The sequence below is a fragment of the Salvia splendens genome, chromosome 3 (genome assembly GCF_004379255.2).
Source record: "Salvia splendens isolate huo1 chromosome 3, SspV2, whole genome shotgun sequence".
In the NCBI taxonomy this organism is placed as follows: domain Eukaryota; kingdom Viridiplantae; phylum Streptophyta; class Magnoliopsida; order Lamiales; family Lamiaceae; genus Salvia; species Salvia splendens.
Window position 1 is genome coordinate 22,875,563 of NC_056034.1, and position 6,941 is coordinate 22,882,503.

The following is a 6,941-nucleotide window of genomic DNA, read 5'->3' on the forward strand; positions in this document are numbered from 1 at the left end:
ATAGGGTAGTGATCAAGATATAACTAATCTTAAGTGTATAACTAGAGAACAAATCTCAGCCACACATCTTAATGGAATAAATATTATTTATTTTAATTATATAAATTAGGCTAAGGGTATTTTTGGAAATTATATTATGAAATTTAAATCAAATTATGCAGCCAGGTTCAACAACGAGCAGGAGAAGTGCGACAAGGCCAATGCCGCCAGCTCCTCCACCGACCTCCTCGGCGCCACCTCCGAGTACGGCAAACTCGATTCCACCCAAGGCGGAGCTGCTAGGGCACCCGTTCGTCGCGGAGGCGAGCAACGGGGTTAGGAAGTCGACGAAGAGATCACCTACGAGTGTGATGGATTTGTGCTTTTGGGATGAATTGGAGGTTTCAGATTGTGCGTCGGATCTAACAGAGAGTCCTTTGACTTCGGACTCTCCGGCCGGGAGGATCGGGAGCTTGATCGGAGATGGATTGAATTTCGATTTCTCAGCGGCCGCGAGGGAGGAGGGTTGGATCACGGTGAGGGACAATGGGATGGGAATTGAAGGAGTTGTTGAGTTGATTATGAATTAATTAATGGAGGTTTAATTGAAGTTGAGGAATCATTGTTTCATTCAAATTGGGATGAAATTAGTAGTAGCAATATTGATGTTAGTAGTTTAGAATATATTCTTGGTGATAGTGATGTACATGATTCTGTACCAATAAGTGTTGCTTTGGAAAGAATGGTTATGACTCATGAATGATTTTTGCGATTCAAATCAGCTTTTCAATGTGTTTATCATTTTCCTCTTATTACTCGCAATCTTCTCATGATTCATATCAACTCTTTAATGCTATCTCTTTTTGTGTTTTCATTTTCCTTTCTCTACTATATTACTGCAATCTACTCATAATTCTGATGATAATTTTGATGTGCAGCCAAAATTATTTGATTAAGCCTCCCTTTGACTTTCCAGTATTGTTTGATCTGGGTGTTTTTAAGCCTCTTTGTTTATAGCATAAATTATTAAAGTCGTTGTTTTGCTTTTTACATATTAACAAAATACATCAGTACACATCACCCTTACTCTAATTTACTTCACTCTTGTTCACAAAACACATCACTCTTACTCTGATTTTACTTCACTCTTGTTCACAAAATACATCATTCTTGCTCTGATTTTACTTCACTCTTGTTCACAAAATACATCACTCTTGCTCTGATTTTACTTCACTATTGTTCACAAAACACGTCACTCTTACTCTGATTTTACTTCACTCTTGTTCACAAAACACATCACTCTTATTCAGATTTTACTTCACTCATGTTCACAAAACACATCACTCTTACTCTGATTTTACTTCACTCTTGTTCTCAAAACACATCACTCTTACTCTGATTTTACTTCACTCTTGTTCACAAAACACATCACTCTTACTATGATTTTACTTAACTCTTGTTTACAAAACACATCACTCTTACTCTGATTTTACTTCACTCTTGTTCACAAAACACATCACTCTTATTCAGATTTTACTTCACTCTTGTTCACAAAATACATCACTCTTGCTCTGATTTTACTTCACTATTGTTCACAAAACACGTCACTCTTACTCTGATTTTACTTCACTCTTGTTCACAAAACACATCACTCTTATTCAGATTTTACTTCACTCATGTTCACAAAACACATCACTCTTACTCTGATTTTACTTCACTCTTGTTCTCAAAACACATCACTCTTACTCTGATTTTACTTCACTCTTGTTCACAAAACACATCACTCTTACTATGATTTTACTTAACTCTTGTTTACAAAATACATCACTCTTACTCTGATTTTACTTCACTCTTGTTCACAAAACACATCACTCTTATTCAGATTTTACTTCACTCTTGCTTACAAAACGATTTAAAGTTTTACTAGTTTTCATTTTCAGTAAATTAACCTCACACTATATTAAATCATTAAAGTCACATTTCATTATAAAATCCATATATAAAATAAGATTTGTGTTCCACTAACTACTTTCTTCCATTTATTTTTATAAAGTTAAACAATTCATTAATAAAAAACTAGACAATAAATAGCAATTGGAGGAGAATTAAACATAGTAGTAAGTTTTATAGATGCGCATTGTGTTTCGAGGCCAGGGTAATTGCTAACCCATGGGAATTTGAGGTCGTCGAAGCCTACTGCTGAGAAAAAATTTCAACAGTATGAGAATATGAGGAAACTGAATAAAAATTTCAAAGAGTGAAGTAAGAGTGGTGCTTGGGAAATGAAGCTCTCTAACAGGACATCGATCTTCGGGCTGCAGCTATGGATGGTCGGAATTTGTAATCGGAGCAGTGATTTTGCTCATTCTCTTCCTCCTGCGTCCCCGCCTTTTGCCGCCGCCGCAGCTCCGGCACCAAAGGAAAGCTCTGCCGCTCGGTAAGAGACCCGAGGCCAGCCGTATCCAAGGAGATACAGGTGATCAACCGCGATTCCGCCGCCGATCAACGCTCTTGTTTACTTCGAAATTCAATTTGTAATGCCCCAAAATCCACCCTAGACGGAAAAGTGAATTTCTGGTGCTGTAAATCGTCGAAATTAGGGTTTTCAGCGAATAATTCGAAATAAATAACAAAATAAATTTTGATAATTCGATAAATCATGGAATAATGATATATAAGTCTTAAATAATTGTTAGAAAAGATATGTGAGCGAAGAATTGAGTTTTAAAGAGTTTTGGTGAGTTCTTGAGAAAAGTCGTCGATTAAGGCTGTTCGATGACTAAATTGGGAAATTCTTAGGATTTGTGTAGTATTCTGGATTGTAGGGCTTAACAAAATTTCTAGATATGTGAAATGAATTAGTAGTTAAGTCAGACCCTTTGGTAGAAAATTTAGACGAGGAGTCGTTTAACCGATTATCGACGATTTCGTTGCCCGCGTGAAATCGTAAATCAGAATTTCAGGCTAATAATTTTATAAATTATGGAAAATGACCTAAAATGTATGTAAATAATGTGAGGAATTATTTTGGGCCATTTGAGGGTAATTAGAATTTTTATCGCCGATTATTTCGGTTTTTCACAAAATCGATTGTCGAAACATTTGAGGTGTCGGACGAGAATAATTTTAGATTAATCTAGGATTAATGTGCTACGAGATGGTATATAGAATTCATAGATATGGGATCGTATGACATGAAAATAAATTAGTACAAGGAAATAAATTTAACTTAATTAAATAAATAATTAGAATTTTAAAGAAAAATCTAGAAGTTGTTGGATAAAAGTTAAAAGTCAAAGACTTATCTTCTCTCCCTCATGATTTTCGTCCATGAGCAGCTCCCCACAACCTCCATAGCCAAAAACCTTCTTTCTCATTTATTTGGCTCGTTCGTCGGCAAATCGGGGATTTAATCGTATAAAACATAGCAAATCAAGTAAGGTCTTTCTTCCTATACTATTTTTATAACATGAAATTCAATTCATATTGAGGTTAAAAATCTGAAAATTTCGAGCTCCATAGGAGTTGATGGATACATGGTTTTATGTTCGATTAATTGTTGAATACGTAGTGTATGGACGTCGTATGCCACGTTTTGATGGGTAATTTCAAAGTAAAACTGCTATGGTATGAACTTGATGTTGAGACTGAAATATACCTTAGGGTTTATGGTTTGGTGGTTAGATGTTCATGATAGATGAAATAAATGATTTAAGAGTTGAGTTAACATGAATTGAAATAGAATTTGTTCAACAAGGTTTAATCCCCTGTTTTTCAGTGACCTGATCCGAATTGTTTGGCATGAGCATAATAGTGGAAACTTTGGTGTAACAATTTCTATAAATACTATAATAAGTCTAGAGGATCCCTGAAATTTATGGAGAATTTAGGAGTTCGTTTACTATGTGTATAAATTGTTATAACAACACAGCTACGAACTGTCAAAATTCTGGTACTTTGTCATGTTTTGGTATGTGTTATCCGAAATATTCAGGGAATTTAAGGTCGATGAAAACTTGATTGCATACTTTCTAATTTAACTATAAGGTGTTTAGTTGTTCTCTGAATTTTGTGATTAATTAAAGAGTACAAATACTATTTATAAAAATTGTGTAGAAACTATTGCCAGAAACTGCTCGATTTTGGTAGTCTGTGGTGAAAGGAGAATATCTCTCGATCCATTAGGAATTTTCGAGTGAATCTTGTTGCTTTGTAAACTAGACTTCCAAGGGTATTTGAAAATACTAAGTTGCGCCTCTAAAGCCTTTTAAATGATTACATAACATTAACAAGAAAACAGTCCAATGTAATGGACATATTACAAGTAAATTGGTAGATCATGGAATTACTTTCATGTAGGATATTAGATGAGGATAAAGGGGAGAATTTAGCTTATAGTAATGTTATTTCTCGATAAATTAATTTGTGTTATAATTCTATGAGGTAGCTACACCCAAATGTAGCAAATGAAAGGATAAAGGATTGGCGAAAGAAGAAATGTCGAATGGAAAGGTTTGGAAATAACGTCATCCAGGTAGCATGCTCAACACTTAAATGGCCTAATTCTCTTACGTTTTTTTTCGGGTATTATTACGTGACTTATTGTCTAAATAATTTATGATTAATTATGTGATAAAATATTCTTGAAGTAAAATATAAGAATATGATGGATAATATGTGAAAAGAGTATACGTTGAGGAGATGGAAATAAATGTGATGATGCATGATCTATCTATCTATCTGTGATGGGTATGATGTGTCTGTGTTGTTGGAAATCTGGTATGGTTTTGAGAATGTCGGAATTTAATCTATAAATTCGATATGATATGGTGTGAAAATAAGTTGTTGATGTGTTATATTAGAAATAGTTGAGAATATGTATTGAGATGAAAAGGAGTAGATTTGATGGTGTTTACACCCCGTGCTTGAGTGTATTCTGTGGGTACAATTGGCATGCCATAGGACAGCAGCGCTGCATCATTTGTGATCTCTCGTCTTCTGGATAACCGAAGCGAGGATCGTCTGTTATCTGATATGTCTGATCTACACCCTATGGGTGGTCTGTTCCCGGGACTATCTGTCTGCATCCAAAATGGATGGTCTGATTATCTGTCTGCACCCTAATTGGGTAATCTGTGCGAAGTCCTCTCGAGGACAAAATCCGCGTCTGTATCTGATTCTGATCTGGTCCGCGTACTCTAGTCTGTCACCAAGCACATTAAGGGGCCATGTGTGAAATTCTGTGATGTGTTGACCATAATATTCGTGATGATATATGTGACAATAAGTGTATGACAATATATGAGTTATAATATGCGATTATGTGAAACATCTGTTATAATTTGATACCATAATATCTTATACGTGAAAATGGATTCTGTTACATGGTTCTGTTGGGTTTTGTTATAAATATTGAAAATCTAAGACTTACAGATGTAGTTTATGACATATGTGAGGTTTTGTATTATTATATCCCTCTGATGACATAGTTTGGAAATTTGAAGTCGTGGGCGAAGATTTGACTACTGGTACGGGTATGTTGATACGTGTGATGACGTCTGTGATCTGTCTATGTTAATGTATGGATATCATTTGGAATATTAGATGCTTCATATAAATGTTGATGACTGTTGATAAATTCTGGGTTTGATGTTGCCTATTGTTGGGTTCTGGGTATGTGTTGGTTATAGAGGAGACGCTGCCCAATTTATGTTAGAAATTAATAAGACAATAATATGATATATGAAGTAATGATTGGTAAATATAATAATAAGAATTTAAGTTGTATGATTATTTGATTGTTAGAGAATTGTGGCTGAAGTGTTGAGTGTGCTACAGGTTAATTGGATCGGGGATTCCTTTGGATATTTCTTTCGTTTCTTCGCCAGCACTGCATCCTCGGTGGGTCACTGATCACTGCTTGCTGCGTTTGTGTCCATTTCTGTTAGATGTGGCATGTATAGTATTTGAATATTTGTAATAGCTTCTGCTGTGTTTGTAAATGGTGTTGGAATTTTTGCTGATAGGTTAATGAATTAAGTTTGGTTTTTAAGTGACCATAATTTATGGTACCGTAATTGTGACATTTCCTATTCGACCCTCCGCCGATCGGGTAGGGGGTGTTACACAATTTGCCGTCGTAACCTATTTTTTGGCTATGCAATGACCATTATACCCATGCCTTGTTATTATGGAGTAAATTTGTGATTGAGGGAACTAATTTCTCCTTAAATTCAAAAATTACATGTATTAATAATAGCCATTGATTTTCTTGATCTTGTGGTTGTGATTTATTCTCTAGTTATAGGTTTAAGGGGCACTTGCTATAGATCATGACCATATATATATATATATATATATATATATATATATATATATATATATATATATATAGTTGTATTATATACCAAACTAGTTTTAAACACTAAACGACAAACACATCATTATATAATAATGCGAAGTTCATTACAACTTTATTTGTAGTTCATTATAGGGAATTCTAAGATTTAAAAACAATGACATCATCATGCATAATTTAGAAATCTGAAGTTCATTATATGTTTGTTATTAGTTCATTATAATGAACTCCATGTTATCATATAATGATGTTGTTCGGCGTTTAAGGTTTAAGAGTGGTTCGGTATTGATCACAATCCTATATATATATATATATATATATATATATATAAAAGTCAAATGTATAAAAGCTGGGGGTTTCATGGAACCCTCAAGCCTCCACGTAGGTCCGCTAATGAATATGTATAGTAATTGTCGATAAAAGCAATGTGACGTTAAAAGTGCCAACTATTGATTTCCAAAATAATAAATTAAAGTTTATCTATTGAATATAAAGTTACGAGACTAATTAATATATTAATTAATTCCACAATTATAAATGAGCCTTAATTAATCACATATTTATAAGGTTTAATCAACACATGTAATAATTATATGCACAAGTG

The 6,941-nt window shown here is 34.1% G+C and overlaps 1 long non-coding RNA gene across 1 annotated transcript; it reads left to right on the forward strand.

The window, feature by feature from the left end:
* The first annotated feature begins 3,152 nt into the window (after positions 1–3,152).
* LOC121797262 lies at positions 3,153–6,041 on the forward strand. The gene is made up of 3 exons (XR_006049808.1): positions 3,153–3,415; positions 4,427–4,513; positions 5,818–6,041. It is a non-coding gene; the product is annotated as an uncharacterized LOC121797262 (long non-coding RNA).
* The last annotated feature ends 900 nt before the right edge of the window (positions 6,042–6,941 follow it).